Here is an 18,565-nt window from a genome sequence, read left to right as displayed (position 1 = left end):
TGAATGAGTCTCGGCTTCGAATCCTTCTTAGAAACCAGATACCGAATAGCTGCATGATCAGTGAATACTGTTACTTTCGTACCAAGCAGATAAGATCGAAATTTCTCAAAGCCAAAGACTATAGCCAAAAGCTCCTTCTCAGTAGTGGTGTAGTTCAATTGGGCCCTATTTAAAGTCTTACTCGCATAGTAGACCACATGGAAGATATTTTTCTTGCGCTGTCCCAGAACTGCACCTACCGCATAATCACTCGCATCACACATCATCTCAAACGGTTCTGTCCAATCTGGTGCTGTAATAACTGGTGCAGTGATCAAACTCTCCTTGAGAGTCTCGAATGCTGCCAAACATTCATCATCAAATTTGAAAGGCACATCTTTCTCAAGCAAATTGCACAATGGCTTAGATATCTTTGAAAAGTCCTTGATGAATCGCCGATAAAAACCCGCATGACCGAGAAAACTATGGATTCCTTTCACAGAATTGGGTGGGGGAAGATTTTCAATGACTCCCACATTGGCCTTGTCCACCTCCAGACCCTTGCTAGAGACCTTATGCCCAAGGATAATGCCTTCACGCACCATAAAATGACATTTCTCCCAATTAAGCACCAAATTAGTTTCCACGCATCTTTTGAGTACGGCGCGCAGATTATTCAAACATTCATCATATGAGTGTCCAAAGACGGAGAAGTCATCCATGAACACTTCGACGTTATTTCCAATCATGTCAGAGAATATAGCCATCATACATCTCTGAAAGGTGGCCGGGGCGCCACATAACCCAAACGAAACTCTACGAAAAGCAAATGTGCCAAATGGACAAGTGAAGGTAGTCTTTTCCTGATCCTCTGGTGCAATACAAATCTGATTATACCCGGAATAACCATCCAGAAGACAAAAATACTCATGTCCCGCCAATCTGTCAAGCATTTGATCAATGAATGGGAGAGGGAAGTGATCCTTCGTTGTGGCTTTGTTCAATTTTCTATAATCCATGCATACTCTTCATCCTGTAACTGTTCGAGTAGGGATGAGCTCATTCTTTTCATTTGCGACCACAGTGATACCTCCTTTCTTAGGTACACATTGCACGGGGCTCACCCACGAGCTGTCAGAAATAGGATAAATGATGCCTGCATCTAGCCATTTTAGAATTTCTTTCTTCACCACCTCCTTCATGATCGGGTTCAGTCTTCGTTGTTGTTCCACAGTTGGCTTACTACCTTCCTCTAACAGAATTTTATGCATACAATATGAAGGACTTATCCCCTTGATGTCTGCTATGGTCCATCCTATAGCCGATATGAATTCTCTCAAAATCCTTAAGAGTTTGTCTTCCTCACTACCTGAAAGGTCAGCTGAAATAATAACAGGTAACGTAGATGAATCACCTAAAAAAGCATACCTCAAGTGTTCAGGTAATGGTTTGAGCTCCAAGGTAGGTGCTTCCTCTATTGATGGTTTGAGCTTCCCTTCAGCATTCTTAAGGTCAGAAGTACCAAGAGATTCAAATGGTATGTCGAGCTTTCGCTTCCATGGAGAAGCGTTCAGATATTGTAATTGCTCGTTGCTATCTTCATCATCACTGTCAAATTCCCCCACTAAGGCCTTTTCCAATGCATCAGACATTAGCATGTGCTCGAGTTCCGAAGTAACTGCGGAATCAATCACATCCACTTTTAAGCACTCCTCATCTTCTGTAGGGAATTTTATTGCCTCGAATACGTTGAAGGTCACATCCTGATCTTGGACCCGCATAGTAAGTTTCCCTTTTTGCACATCTATCAAGGTACGGCCAGTAGCCAAGAAAGGCCTCCCCAAGATTATGGGAATCTTCTTATCTTCCTCAAAATCCTGAATAACAAAATCAGCAGGAAAGAAGAGCTTATCCATCTTGATGAGCACATCCTCAACTATGCCCCTTGGGTAAGTAATGGAACGGTCAGCCAATTGTAGCGACATGTATGTGGGTTTTGGATCAGGCAGATCCAGCTTTTTAAAGATCGACAACGGCATCAGATTAATGCTTGCTCCCAAATCACAAAGGCACTTGTCAAAAGTTAGATTGCCAATGGTGCAAGGAATGGTGAAGCTTCCTGGATCTTTCAGTTTTGGTGGTAACTTTTGCTGCAGAACAGCGCTGCATTCTTCCGTGAGAGCAACGGTTTCAAGGTCATCCAGTTTCACCTTCCTTGAAAGAATAGTCTTCATAAACTTCGCATAACTAGGCATTTGTTCTAGAGCCTCAGCGAAAGGTATATTGATGTGAAGTTTCTTGAACACCTCCAGAAACTTCCCGAACTGTCTATCAAGATTTTGTTGCTGCAATCTCTTAGGAAAAGGTGGTGGAGGATAGAGCTATTTCTCCCCTGTATTAGCCTCAGGAAGAGTGTGTTCAATAGTAGTCTTCCTTGGTTCCGCCGCTTTCTCCTTTTGCTTAGATTCTTCATCTCTAACTTCAGCTTCGACTTCTTTTGCCTTTTCAGCATCAGCTACTTTTCCAGACCTTAAGGTAATAGCCTTGACTTGCTCTTTAGCTTCCTTCCTGCCTGGTACTTCCGTGTCACTGGGAAGAGTGCCAGGTTGACGATTGAGCACTGCATTGGCTAATTGACCGATTTGATTTTCCAAGGTCTTGATAGAAATCGCCTGACTCTTGCACAACAGCTTAAGTTCCTCAAAATCAACACTAGTAGGTGCAGCTGCACTTTCCTGTTGAGGATATGATTGCCTTGTAGCATACTGCTGTGGTTGCTGGAATCCAGGTGGGTTAAATTGTTTACTTACTCCTTGCTGATATGTTGGCTGAATAGCATTCTGATTATTCCCCCAGCTGAAATTTGGATGATTTCTGTTATTAGGATGATAGGTCGCTGGCACAGGCTGCTGTTGTCGCTGATAATTATTCACATACTGAACAGATTCGTTGACAAGAGAACACTGATCCGTAGCATGAGAACCTGCACAAAGCTCACAAACCATAGCTATTTGATTAACTCCATACGTAGCCAAAGAATCAACCTTCATTGATAGCGCTTGGAGCTGGGCTGCAATAGCGGTGGCTGCATCAACTTCCAGAATACCTGCTACCTTGCCTGATGTCATCCTCTGAGTTAGGTTTTGATGCTCATTTGCAGCCATTGTCTCGATAAGATTATACGCCTCAGTATAGCTTTTAGCCCATAAGGCGCCTCCAGCTCCTGCATCGAGCATGGGCCGAGATTGGGCCCCCAAACCATTATAAAAACCAGTGATTACCATCCAATCCGGCATTCCATGATGTGGACATTTTCTCAACATTTCCTTGTAGCGTTCCCAAGCCTCGCACATAGATTCTGTAGGTTGCTGCGCAAACTGAGTAAGAGCATTCCTCATAGCAGCAGTCTTTGCCATTGGATAAAACTTCACCAGAAACTTTTGCGCAAGATCTTGCCACGTAGTGATGGACCCAGCTGGTTCAGAATGTAACCAGTCTTTAGCCTTATCCCTCAGTGAGAATGGGAAAAGCCTCAACTTGATAGCCTCATCAGTCACGCCATTATACTTAAAAGTGCTGCAGATCTCGACAAAATTCCTTATGTGCATGTTGGGGTCTTCAGTTGCCGCTCCTCCAAAAGAAACAGAATTCTGCACCATCTGAATAGTGCCCGGCTTGATTTCAAAGGTGTTAGCTTGAATAGCCGGATGAAGGATGCTTGACTGAATATCATCAATTTTAGGCCGAGAAAAATCCATAAGAGCTGGATCAGCTTGAACAATACGATCTCCCATGTTTACTGGTTCTTTCTGCTCAGTTCCTGAATCCGAATCCTCAAAATCTAACTTCTCCGGAGTATCAAGAACTTCGTCTTTCTCCTCAGCTGTATCTAAGGTCCTTTTGCGAGCACGAGAACGAGTTTGCATAAACGCTTGCTAAAGTACCTGAAACACAACCGAAAAGAGTAAGCAACTACTACGTCCTAATCACTGAGTCCTAACGACCAATGATGGTAAGTACATAAACTAAACAAATACGCCGAGTCCCCGGCAGCGGCGCCAAAAACTTGTTAGGGCGAAATCACGCACTAATATTCACGCAAGTATACGCGTTCGCAAGTAATATAGAATACTTTCTAGTTCGTTCCCTCAGAGACTCAGACTAAGTTATTGTCTAATTAAACTCACTCACCAATGTATGACTACTTCTCAATGTTAAGATAATAACACTTAAAATTGTTGATTAAATATTAACTATAATTAACTACTTAATTAACCACTTAACTAACACTTCAATTTATTAATAATAAAACACTCATGAGATCACAACTTCATTATTAATTCCTTCTATAGCCATTGTTATTACCTTTAGCATGTGACAGTGATGACATTAATCGAATAACACGAAACTGATAAAAGCCAACTTTCATTGTACTAATACCATTCTACCAAGCATCCACAATTAAGATAGAAGTTGAATAGTCATCAATTATGTTGAGTTCCTATATGTCTACAGAAATTGACAATACAACGATTTAAGCACAAGTTATCCCTTTTGATTACATAGGGCAAATAAAACTGTTAGAGTTACCCACTAATCATGCACAACGTACATGAACCTATGCTAGCATGGCAAGTTCTAAATCTCAAGATCCACCGTCGCTTCACAAGAGATTAACACCCTATCTTATATGTTCGCGACGCACATAAGACGAATACGCACAACCAATACTAGATATCATGCAATCATCACACACTAAAGTATTTAACAATTAACTAAAGAATTCCATAATAAATCCGTTGCAACCCCATGATCACGATTAGCCCATAATAGAACTTATCGCCATCATGGGTTCATATGAAATCATGATAAACAACACAAGAAAATAATAACTAAACTAATTATATTAAAACAGAGTACGTCACAAGAGTAAATAAGTCAAAGCAAGAAAACTAGCATCCAACGTTACAACGAAACAAGAATCACAAGAAAATATGCTTCATCTTCGCTGCAGTGTGCTAAATCGATCTTCTTCCTTATCTCCTTCGCTTCTTGCGCAAAACACAATCTAAAACATAATCTCCTTCATACTCTCTATGAAAAAGTCTCAAATCTACTTATATAATGGTCCCATAAAACTCAGATTACATAGAAGTTGGAAGCCAAACAGAAGTAGAAGTCTAAAATAATTCAGCTTTTTCCCCGACCCTACGCGGCCGCTCAGCATTTCTGCGCGGGCGCGCAAGGCTGCTGCGCGGCCGCTCAGCATTGCTGCGCGGGCGCGCAGGACCCTACTGGAAAAAATCCAGGTTTGCTCCGTTTCTTCGCCGTAATCTGCCCGTTCTTTTCCTCTCGCAATGGTGAACACATGCCAAGGCTTATTCTTGATGATTCCTCCTCTGAAATGCAACTAATACCCTGAAATGTATAAACACTAGAAAAACGCATCAAATACACAAAATACTTGATTTCAAGACACCAATTTAAGCCATTTTAAGACGTTCTAAGTGGTATAAAATGTCACTTATCATACTTGTTCAAATTTATGTAGATGATATTATATTTGGCTCTACAGATGAAAAACTTTGCAAAAGATTTGCCAAATTGATGCAAAGTAAGTATGAAATGAGCATGATGGGAGAACTAACTTACTTTCTTAGTTTACAAGTTAAGCAAGTTAGTGATAGAATATTCATTAGTCAAACTAAATATATTCATGATCTTTTAAAGAAGTTTGATCTAATGGATTGCACATCTGCAAAAACTCCCATGGCCACTGCAACTAATCTTGAATTAAACACTACTGAAAAGTCTGTGGATATTTCAAGTTATAGGGGCATGGTTGGTTCACTTCTGTACTTAACAGCTAGTAGGCCAGATATAATGTTTGTTACTTGTCTTTGTGCTAGATTTCAGGCTGATCCTAGAGAATCTCACTTGGTGGCTATTGTAATAACCCCAATTTTTGGAATTTTTAAAACACGGATGAATAGTAACTTTTGCTGACAATGCTGATTAAGGAAAATTATCAGACCACGTTATATAGGAGTACTGTAATGGAAATTCTAAGATCGTATTAGTATTCCATAAAGTAAATGAGTGTATGTAAAGGTCATTAGAATTCGGATCCGGACACTTTGATTTTTCCCGAAAATCCACCAGATACCGAAAGAATTCAGTATAAGGTAACATGATTAAAAGAATTTAAATTCAAGGGTTATAAGAGAGGATCATAAAAGGAATATAAAATATTGAGAAAGGTTTAGGGGAACCCAAGTAATAAGATCCCGGATATGATCCCTCAAACGATCAACGAGAATGAATAATAAACGAGTCGTAAAGCAATTAAACGACTAAGGATCAAGCTTGGGCAAGTAGCTAGGGGATTAGCAAGGATAATACAAGTATTAAAGCACCTAATTAACAAGGATTAAGCTTAATGAAAAGCTTCCACCATAAGAAGAGGACAAGTGGCAAGAGTGATGCAAGTGGTGACATAGGCTTGCTTACATCACTTTCCACTAACTAACCAAGAGTTAGCCAAACAAATATCCACCTACCATTCCATTTACACCACAAAATAAGTCAACACAAGCAAGCTTTTTTCTCCCCCATTTTCATTGCTCTCGTCCAAAACAGAACCAGCACATTAAAACTGTTGTATCTCCCTCATTTCTCACTCAAATGTTGTGTTCTATAGCTCGTTGGAAAGGTATTGAGATGGCCTACAACTCTTGTTCACAAGTCTCATCCAAATAAGTATGGTAAGACCCTCATTTTTACAGTTCTTTAAATCGGACTTTTAGAAACTTCAAAGCCTAACTTTGTGTTCTTGATTTCTTTGGAAAGATCAAGCTTGTAGGAGGCTCCCTAATGCTTCCTAGCAACTTAACACCTCCAAAGGAAGGTATAAACTTCAAACCCTAGCCTTTACTTTATTTGTTAGCAAGTTTAATGGTAGGTTTTGTGAAATGAGAAGCATGGATTGTGATTATTAGTAGTTTGGTTTGATTTGGAAATGTTTTGGTAATTGAATCTTGATTATAGTTCATAGGTCTTGATTGTGGTTGTTTGAGTTGAAAAACTTGGAGGTTATTGACTGACGTGGTATGGTTTAGGTGAAGTTTTGTTGTATTGATGGTTATGAGTTGGTTGGTGGTTAATTGGAGTAGTTTAAACATTGGTAATCGCGTAAACATAGCCGTCGTAATGCCCATTTTTATTCAACTGCTTGTTCTTAGTGTTCAGGACAGAAAACTCAACAAAAAATCTGTAACATTGCCATTTTTAGCTATAGAGTGTCATAAGCTTCGTTTTGATATGTGGATCGCTTGAATCCGATGTACGGTTTAGGAGAAATATCCGTTTTAAGTAATGGCGTTTCGCGACCGAACCATTACCCCTCGCCTTACTTCTAAACCTTGGTTAAGGACTTTAAATGACTAATTGGGGTATAAAACAATTATGTTAAGTGTATTAGGCAGTTATTAAGGTACTCGCGAAAGAATCGCCTTAAAACCCTTAAGGGTTAATTTATTAAAAATGGTGGAGCCGAGGGTACTCGAGCGACTTAAGTGAATCGTTAAGCGCAAAAGCGAACGTTAGGGTCTAATTGGTTAAAGTATAGATTCATAAGCGACTTTGGTTTAATTCCAACTTATATGTTGTTTATAGGTTACCAGACTCGTCCCAAGCCATTTGTAACCCCCAGTCGCTCAGGCAAGTTTTCTACCCGTTATACTGTTGTTGTGATGTATATATGTATATGCATTATCTTGTGATAAGTGCATGATTATTATTAGCAAAGTCTTGCAATATATTGGAGCATGTGATATGATATTTATATGCATGCCTGTTTTGTAATCTTGATATCTAATTGTTGATTCAAAAGCTTATAAGTTGCATAATACCTATGCTAGAGATAAGCAGTAGTTGCCTATACCGTTAGTATAGGGGACCCAAATGTGAACATTTTCTAAACCGGGAGTCGATGTTCCCGAGTATATTATATATATATATATATATTTATATATATATATATAGATATAGTTTTCAAAACTATTAATCGAATAAGGTTTATTCGATAACTTTATTTTATTTAATAAATATTATTTGAATATTCATTCGAGGACTTATGACTCTGTTTATTATATTTAATGATTATTAATTGGATATTCATTGGAGGATGTATGACTCCGTTTATTTTATTTAATGAATATTATTTATAATATTCATTCGAGGTATTATGACTCCGCTTATTATTTAATAATATTCTTTATTTTATTAAAGAATAATGTTTCGATAATCAAACTTATTTTCGATTATTCAAATAAAGATAGTATTTTCATATAAGTATATCTTTGGTTATTTAATATCCATTTCAAGTATAAGTTTTAAAACTTCTACTTCGATTATTTTTATAAGGATTATCTTAATGAGAATATTATTTAAATAATAATATTCAGATATTTTCTAATATATGGGGCTGATTTATTTTAATAAATCAGCAGTACTCCAAACATTCTTAAAAATGTTTTCGAGTCTTCAAAATGATTTTTAAAGTTAGAGTGGACCCCAAAACTCATTTTTTTTTATATTTAAGATCTTCCTTTCAAAGGGGATTTAAATACTCGCTCAAAACCTGGGGGATCCAGCTCTGTGGTGCATTTTACATTCGCAACGTGGTTGCTGTTTTGAGAAAACAAATGAATTGATTACTTACCCAACGTTCGGGAAGTAAGCCCATCTAATTGAGTCGGCATAAGCGACAGGCCGGGGTACGGTCTATCAAAGTGTAAGTAGCTGGGTGGCAGTCCATCAACGCGTAAGAGGCCGGGTGGCGGTCCAGCACAAGGTCCTTATGTGGCCAGGGTGATGACCGGTGGGGGATTCATCCATCTACTAGTAGAAAAGGTTACTTATTGGTATCTTTGCCTGATCAGCAAGATATCAGGTTTATGCCAAAATTCTTTCCTTTCCAAATTTATTGGATATTGCAATTCTGTTCATACTTTACATGACAGAGGTTTTCAGGAAACGTATGTATATATATAGGTGTATATATATATCAGTACTTAATGAAGTATATCATAACTTCATTTCCTTCAAAATATTTCAAAGATTGAATCTATTCAAGTCTTATCTTGTAGTCTCATCAGTGTGATGAACTTTTGAAACTAATTATAACTTGAACGGTGGTAGTTCAAGTAGTATTTGGAAAAGATATAAGTATATTGGAGTATCTTGTAACTTCATCTTTTAAACTTATATCTAGTAAATGATTATCTTATGCATGACAAAGATTTTCAGAAAAATGTTGAGACAAGGTTAGATATATGAGATCACCTTGCAACGATATTTTTATACAGTTATACACTGGAACTCTGTGTGTATTATGCATGGAAGAGGACTTCCCATATTTTAAAAAGTATATATGTATATATATATATACTGAATATTTTGCGACTTCATCGCACTAAGATATCAACTTGGTTCATTTCTTTTGACCAAGACTTTCATGAGTACTATGAGAAGGCTCATATATTGTTAATCATTATACATATTATTTTGGTGGGCTTGTTGCTCACCCTTGCTTTCTTCTTTCATCACACAACATCAGATAGACAAGATGAACAGGACCAAGCTCCCAATTCGCGAGCGGATAGGAAACGTTCTGCAGTTTCCTATAGGCGTTGATATCGCTGTAGCTGAGGTAGGAACTACCAATAGGCTAGGCTTTCAACTTTTGATGTACCAGATTATGTATATTTATGAATTGTAATAATGGCAAAGAAATATAAGTTTATTCAGAAAACCTTTTAAGGTGCATTGGCAGATAATTGTGGAATAAAATGACTTGTGATTATTTTTGGATATTCATCTCTGAGACTATAACTTGTGGTGTGTGTGTTTATTGTGGGGTCACAGTACAGAGTAGTTGATAATTTATTAAGATTGGGTGTTATTAAGGGAAATAGAACTCGTGACAACCCGGATCCCCGACCCCGGATTTGGGGGTGTTACAGAAATGGTATCAGAGCTAAGCGTTATAAACCTCAGAGATGAAGTGACGTTAAAATAATAAGTTCACTAAGATAAATAAGAACTCTTGCCAAGTTCATAGTCGGACTACCTAATGTAGTACTGACAGTTAAAATCCTTAGGGGAACCCTTATAAATATCGTGATAGAGGCGTAGTTCGCTATCATATATGGTAGCGGGACTCCGAACCCTGAGGTTGAGGAGCAACAACGCGATGATGTTTTATTACTTATTGGAGATCAGATTGTGGATCCGATAGAGCGTCCTAACGAGGGACCGGATGATGTTCATATTGAGGATGTAGCGGTTGAGGATGTTGTCCTAGAAGGGATTGTGGCTGAGGAGGATTCCGTGGAGGATCCTGACAAGAATGAATAAAGGACCACTGAGGAATTGATGACCATGATTAGGGAAACTACCAGAGGTAGGATTAGCCGGTCACTACCGGAGGTTCGTTCAAGTTTGTAAAGATAGTAGCCCCTTTGACGCGGCTTACTCGTAAGACTAAGAAGTTTGAATGGACTGAGAAATACGAGAAAAGCTTTTAACAACTAAAGCAAAGGTTGGTGGCGGCCCCTATGTTGGCGTTGCCGGATGAAAAAGGAGATTTTGTGAATTGTAGTGACGCTTTGCATAAGGAATTAGGGTGCTTCTTATACAGCACAGCAAGGTAATCGCGTACGCGTCAAGATAATTAAGGGAATATAAAGTTCGATATCCCCACCCATGAGCTTGGGCTTGTGGCAATAGTTTTGCCCTAAAGATTGGAGGCACTACTTGTGTGGAGAGAAGTGCGAGATTTACACAAGCCATAAGTACTCTAGTGCATTTTCACGTAGAAAGAGCTCAGCATGCGCCAGAGGAGGTGGATAGAGCTAATCGAGGATAACGATTATGAGATTCTTTATCATCCCGGGAAAGCCAAAATGGTGGCTAATGCCCTTAGTATAAAAGATAGACTCAAGATGAAACTGTCTTTGGGAGAGTTGATAAGAGATTTTGAGAAAATGGAAATAGAAATGAAGGTAACCGGAGCCAGTACCGAAAAGCTTTTTGAGATTGCAATACAACCCGGATTATTGGAGAAGATCATATTGTGCCAAGAAAAAGTGATGAATGAAGGCAGAGAGCCAACAAATGGAGAAGAGATTAATACCAAGAAAGATGATAAGGGAATAATGAGGTATTCCTACATAATTTGGGTTCCAAACGTTTAAGAGCTTAAGGACTAGATCTTAGATGAAATCCATAGTTCGAGGAATAAGATTTAGGATAAACCCCGAATGTGATAGTCAGGGAGGTTGCCATTAAGAAAGAAGGAGCCCATAACATAATGAAGTGGAAAATGAGGATTTAAAACATGTAGGATGACCCCGATTATGGGGAGGAGGAGGGAATGTTCAGACTAAGGAAACAGAAGGTGAGTAAGGAAAGAAGACCCGAGACGGTACTCCTATACGATAATTTATGGACCTTTCTAGACAGAACTTAGACTATTATCCCCAACCAGCACCCTGAGGAAACAATGTGATGAGAAATTCTTTCAGGACCTTTAAGTCGCTAAGCTCTTAGAGTTCCAAGGAACAAGCTGACCCAGTCGAGGCAAGAGCCTGGCTAAAGGAAATTTAGGAATCATTTGAGATTCTAAATGATTGACGAATCACAAAATACTATTTTTGTCACTTACCCTCCTTAGAGAGAGACCACCATCTGGTGAAAGACCAAGAAAGGCACGGAGCCAGAGGTTAGAATAAACTGATTAACGTTCAGTCAATTGTTTTCGGGAAAGTAACTCCCAAGGTTATGAAGGTAGTATAAAAACTTTAGAGCCAGAACAAAAGCGGAGAAGTATGATGAATTATGAATTTAAGTTGTAAAAGTTGTCAAGATTCGTTCTGAGGACACGAATCTAGAATGACGGGATGTTTGAAATCAATGCTTATGTTGTGTTGGTTCATGTAATGATTGTAATAGAAACGAAAATAAAAGACTGAAAAGGGTAGAAATATAAAGGGATATAAAGGAAATAGAGTTGAGAAGTGATAAGGGAGTTAGGTATGGGAAACCCTAAGAAACCCTTGCAATAAATATAGAGAAGTGTTTCATCATCAGCGCGATGGTGACTGATCATGAGATAAATTCAAGGTTTGAAGGCGTAAGCGATACGTATAGTTAATTCCCTTGAAGTTGACAGTATTCGATGAAACTTTGAGATAGATCGATTGATTAATAAGGAAACGCGGATGGACTGAGGAGTCAAGAAAGTAAGAAATTAGGAAAATTGGATGAAGGAAGTGACCTTCAAGAATATGAAGTGTAAGACCGGTGGCTTGATACCCAAAAAGGGAGACGCCAGGTATGAAAGATATCCCAACATTGAGATGACTTTTGAGATAAACAACAAAAGTAAATAAGGAATTATTAAGAAGAAGTTCACGTTGAACACGACCAATATCTTCCAGAACATCCTTGTTATCGTTACCCAATTTAGGCAATAAAAGCGGATAACCGTTATTATCTTTTGGAGGCCATATTGATTGACCTCATTTTGAATACAGATGTTATTGTGAAATTCAGCATATACTATCGAGGTGGGAATGATTAAATAAGACACCCTTATCAGGGATATATGACTTGATTATCCATGGAAGGATGCATGTACCTTTTAAAGGTGGAATTAAGGATAGAACATCGGTAACTTAAAATAAATCCTAGGGGAATGCATAAAGGTTGGCATTTCACCCTTAATAGGGATAGTATGAGTTTTGACAGTATGAATTGGAAAGGATTAAGGTAATAACAACCTTTAAGAATCAGTGGAGAAATTCTTCAAAAGTATATAGACAATGATTCTGGTATTAATAAATGGTATCTTGATATGCCCTGTATCTAGGGAATACAGGAGGAACGATTCAAGGATAACCTTAGAGGTTTTACAAGGAGAAAGGTAATATTTAAAATTCTCAAGAATAGAAATGTTGATAAAGGAAATATGACGTAATTATAATGATGTCAAGTGGGGCACGTGTTAAACCACGAGAAAATATGGATCTAACCAGTAAAGGTCGAAATTGTTCAGGGCAATTAGGGCCTAAGATAAAAGATGTTCTAAGTATGATTGAGAGTCCGTCGTGACAGTGATTAACCTTTAAAGACTGAGGCAATAACTTATGGAAAAATGGTGATATTTTTTTTTACTCATCAGATTTTAAGGAAAACATCTTCACAAAATCAGTGATTGAAATAAGGTAGAAAATTTATTTGGAGGTGGTTAAAATGACATTGACTGTAAGGAAATTTTACTATCAGGAAAGGCCAAAGAGGTGGCCGACACTTTAAAGGTAAGAGGATAATTATAGGCGCTTGTGCCAAAGGAATACAGTGATGATGGTTAAAGCTGTGAAGGTTGTATTATGGTTTGGAAGATTGACATTCCTTCTGATAAATGTGCAATACTCAACCGTAATAGTAGTTGGGCAAAGGTTTAATTCGTGTAATCGCCATTAGCGGGCTATCTATCTTAGAAGGTCCTATCTTGAGAATAATCCAGGACCATATTTCAAAAAGGACCAAACAAACCTTTGAGTTAAGTCTTCTATTGAAGGCATATGATTAAGAATGGTATTAACCTGCTATCGGTGCTTTGATTGAAACTCTTCTGCAATTTTATATACTTCATGTCATGTATGTATGTCAGGATCAGGAGTGTTCTTCATGAATTATGAATGGTGATTATGTTAACTCCTTAGAAGAATTCTATACTACATGTATGGACTCCGTATGGTTAGATATTAAGATTTCATGGAAAGTGAATGACGACAGTAGGTCAGTGGTGGACCATAGTAATGCAGCAATGATTCTGCGAGTAATGAGCTGATTACAACCGTGAGAGTTGTATTGGAATGGATGTTGAGATTGAGTACCACTAATCTTGTCATGTTGACGTATAAGTTATCTTTGATAGAAAAACTAGGTCGATTATTTACCTATTGAATATTTATTCCTTCTTAGGAATAGAGAGTCGTATTACTATACGAAGAAGATTGCGGTGCAAGCATAGAATTCTAGTAACGATGATGTCTAGAATGAGATCCCAGATTCGATTTTCGATGTCGAGGGAGTTTCAAAGGTGATTGTGTATAAGCTCGAGGAAGAGCATGGGTCCATAGAATGATGGACGGAATAGCAAAAATATTTAGGCATGTGAAATACGATGCTATAATACTTGATGTTGATATAAATACATATATGTTTTATTCTCCTATGACAACCCTATATAGTTCAGAGGTAGATTCCAAGCCAGATATTTTATGGCAATAAATTTTTTTTTACGAATATACAATTCTCTTCAGTTCGTTCTTTTCTCTTCTTTTCATTTCATATAAACTGAGAAGAATAACCCTTCCAGAAGGGGAGGTATTGCCGAATGACTATCTATCTGTGTGATAGAAGCTGAGTAGGATACCATCTATTGTTTAATTGCTTGTCAAGTACTAAAGGTTGGCCACCTTCTGTACTAACTATGCAATAGAACAAGTGTTCATGATCATAGTGATCTCTCAATAAATTCTTTTACTTTTATACGAAGGACCAAGCTTTCAAAGATGGAGGCAGCTAGAGATGAAGTGGTACCAAGTAAGATGGTATTCCGATTCTAACGCGTTCGTGATACTAAGGTTGACGCGATTATTAAGAGGTTATAAAACTCTAACGAGTAAAGGTATATCTAGAATAGTATCCTGTACGGAAGATAGTAACGATTACGAACTGGAAAAGAATGGGTACTGAGAAGCAAAAGCTATAGTGCTAGAAGCTATGATGAAATTCTGTGCAATAGACTTGAAAGAAATTGGAATGATCATTTAACACGGATTGAGTTTTCTTACGATAATAGATCATATGTCATTATCGAGATGTCGCCTTATTAGATCCTTGAGGGAAGACAATGTCGATCTCCCTTATGTTAGGATGAAGTTGTAGAGCGCAAGATGCTCGGACCAGCAGTGGTCCAAAGGACCAAGGATATAATAGATCTAATCAGAAGACGACTGGTAGTAGCCCAAGATGGACGTAAAAAGTATTCTGATTTGACAATGAAAGGACAAGGAGTATGAAGTAGGGGACCTAGTGTTGTGAAAGATATCCCCTTGGAAAGCCTTGGAAAGGATTGATGAGGTTTAGAAAGAAAGAAAAGCTAAGTCCACGATTTGTTGGACCCTTGGAGATATTAAGACGTATTGGGAAGTTAGCATATTAGCTAGCCCTATCCCCGAACCTGTAGCAAGTTCATAACGTGTTTCACATATCAATGTTAAGGAAGTGTAATCCGGATGCCAGACAAATAAGGGCATATGAGCGCATAGACATGCAACCAGGCGTAACCTATATGGAGCAACCAGGAAGGGTTATAGATGGAAAGGGATTAAGTGCTTAGGAGTAGGGTTATCAAACTAGACCGAGTTTGGTGGTAGAACCACCATGTGGGAAAAATTGACTTGGGAGTTAGAAAGTGCAATGCTAGAAAAGTATCCCCAACGGTTTTCTATCTGATTCTGGGACGGAATCCTTTTAAGGAGGGGAGACTGTAATAACCCCAATTTTTGGAATTTTTAAAACACAGATGAATAGTAACTTTTGCTGACAATGCTGATTAAGGAAAATTATCAGACCACGTTATATAGGAGTACTGTTATGGAAATTCTAAGATCGTATTAGTATTCCATAAAGTAAATGAGTGTATGTAAAGGTCATTAGAATTCGGATCCGGACACTTTGATTTTTCCCAAAAATCCACCAGATACCGAAAGAATTGAGTATAAGGTAACATGATTAAAAGGATTTAAATTCAAGGGTTATAAGAGAGGATCATAAAAGGAATATAAAATATTGAGAAAGGTTTAGGGGAACCCAAGTAATAAGATCCCGGATATGATCCCTCAAACGATCAACGAGAATGAATAATAAACGAGTCGTAAAGCAATTAAACGACTAAGGGTCAAGCTTGGGCAAGTAGCTAGGGGATTAGCAAGGATAATACAAGTATTAAAGCACCTAATTAACAAGGATTAAGCTTAATGAAAAGCTTCCACCATAAGAAGAGGACAAGTGGCAAGAGTGATGCAAGTGGTGACATAGGCTTGCTTACATCACTTTCCACTAACTAACCAAGAGTTAGCCAAACAAATATCCACCTACCATTCCATTTACACCACAAAATAAGTCAACAAAAGCAAGCTTTTTTCTCCCCCATTTTCATTGCTCTCGGCCAAAACAGAACCAGTACATTAAAACTGTTGTATCTCCTTCATTTCTCACTCAAATGGTGTGTTCTATAGCTCGTTGGAAAGGTATTCAGATGGCCTACAACTCTTGTTCATAAGTCTCATCCAAATAAGCATGGTAAGACCCCCATTTTTACAGTTCTTTAAATCAGACTTTTAGAAACTTCAAAGCCTAACTTTGTGTTCTTGATTTCTTTGGAAAGATCAAGCTTGTAGGAGGCTCCCTAAGACTTCCTAGCAACATAACACCTCCAAAGGAAGGTATAAAATTCAAAACCTAGCCTTTACTTTATTTTTTAGCAAGTTTAATGGTAGGTTTTGTGAAATGAGAAGCATGGATTGTGATTATTAGTAGTTTGGTTTGATTTGGAAGTATTTTGGTAATTGAATCTTGATTATAGTTCATAGGTCTTGATTGTGGTTGTTTGAGTTGAAAAACTTGGAGGTTATTGACTGACGTGGTATGGTTTAGGTGAAGTTTTGTTGTATTGATGGTTATGAGTTGGTTGGTGGTTAATTGGAGTAGTTTAAACATTGGTAATCGCGTAAACATAGCCGTCGTAATGTCCATTTTTATTCAACTGCTTGTTCTTAGTGTTCAGGACAGAAAACTCAACAAAAAAATTTTAACATTGCCATTTTTATCTAGAGAGTGTCATAAGCTTCGTTTTGATATGTGGATCGCTTGAATCCGATGTGCGGTTTAGGAGAAATGTCCGTTTTAAGTAACGGCGTTTCGCGACCGAACAATTACCCCTCGCCTTACTTTTAAACCTTGGTTAAGGACTTTAAATGACTAATTGGGGTATGAAACAATTATGTTAAGTGTATTAGGCAGTTATTAAGGTACTCGCGAAAGAATCGCCTTAAAACCCTTAAGGGTTAATTTATTAAAAATAGTGGAGCCGAGGGTACTCGAGCGACTTAAGTGAATCGTTAAGCGCAAAAGCGAACGTTAGGGTCTAATTGGTTAAAGTATAGATTCATAAGCGACTTTGGTTTAATTCCAACTTATATGTTGTTTATAGGTTACCAGACTCGTCCCAAGCCATTTGTAACCCCCAGTCGCTCAGGCAAGTTTTCTACCCGTTATACTGTTGTTGTGATGTATATATGTATATACATTATCTTGTGATAAGTGCATGATTATTATTAGCAAAGTCTTGTAATATATTGGAGCATGTGATATGATATTTATATGCATGCCTATTTTGTAATCTTGATATCTAATAGTTGATTCAAAAGCTTATAAGTTGCATAATACCTATACTAGAGATAAGCAGTAGTTGCTTATACCGTTAGTATAGGGGACCCAAAGGTGAACATTTTCTAAACCGGGAGTCGATGTTCCCGAGTATATTATATATATATATATTTATATATATATAGATATAGTTTTCAAAACTATTAATCGAATAAGGTTTATTCGATAACTTTATTTTATTTAATGAATATTATTTGAATATTCATTCGAGGACTTATGACTCTGTTTATTATATTTAATGATTATTAATTGGATATTCATTGGAGGATGTATGACTCCGTTTATTTTATTTAATGAATATTATTTATAATATTCATTCGAGGTATTATGACTCCGCTTATTATTTAATAATATTCTTTATTTTATTAAAGAATAATGTTTCGATAATCAAACTTATTTTCGATTATTCAAATAAAGATAGTACTTTCATATAAGTATATCTTTGGTTATTTAATATCCATTTCAAGTATAAGTTTTAAAACTTCTACTTCGATTATTTTTATAAGGATTATTTTTATGAGAATATTATTTAAATAATAATATTCAGATATTTTCTAATATATCGGGACTGATTTATTTTAATAAATCAGCAGTACTCCAAACATTCTTAAAAATGTTTTCGAGTCTTCAAAATGATTTTTAAAGTTAGAGTGGACCCCAAAACTCACTTTTTTTTATATTTAAGATCTTCCTTTCAAAAGGGATTTAAATAATCGCTCAAAACCTGGGGGATCCAGCTCTGTGGTGCATTTTACATTCGCAACGTGGTTGCTGTTTTGAGAAAACAAATGAATTGATTACTTACCCAACGTTCGGGAGGTAAGCTCATCTAATTGAGTCGGCATAAGCGACATGCCGGGGTACGGTCTATCAAAGTGTAAGTGGCTGGGTGGCAGTCCATCAACGCATAAGAGGCCGGGTGGCGGTCCAGCACAAGGTCCTTATGTGGCCAGGGTGATGATCGGTGGGGGATTCATCCATCTACTAGTAGAAAAGGTTA

General features: G+C 37.6%; 1 long non-coding RNA gene and 1 other non-coding gene across 2 annotated transcripts; both read left to right on the top strand.

The window, feature by feature from the left end:
• The first annotated feature begins 3,273 nt into the window (after positions 1-3,273).
• On the top strand, positions 3,274-3,380 carry LOC141662342 (small nucleolar RNA R71). Its single transcript, XR_012550463.1, has one exon. It is a non-coding gene; the product is annotated as a small nucleolar RNA R71 (small nucleolar RNA).
• A 12,726-nt stretch (positions 3,381-16,106) lies between these two features.
• On the top strand, positions 16,107-17,390 carry LOC141724511 (uncharacterized). Its single transcript, XR_012576724.1, has 3 exons — positions 16,107-16,419; positions 16,505-16,562; positions 17,330-17,390. It is a non-coding gene; the product is annotated as an uncharacterized LOC141724511 (long non-coding RNA).
• Positions 17,391-18,565: the final 1,175 nt, after the last annotated feature.

This window comes from Apium graveolens, chromosome 5, assembly GCF_009905375.1.
Source record: "Apium graveolens cultivar Ventura chromosome 5, ASM990537v1, whole genome shotgun sequence".
Lineage (NCBI taxonomy): Eukaryota > Viridiplantae > Streptophyta > Magnoliopsida > Apiales > Apiaceae > Apium > Apium graveolens.
Note: the sequence above shows the minus strand (reverse complement) of the source record. Positions and strands in the feature narration are given on the sequence as shown.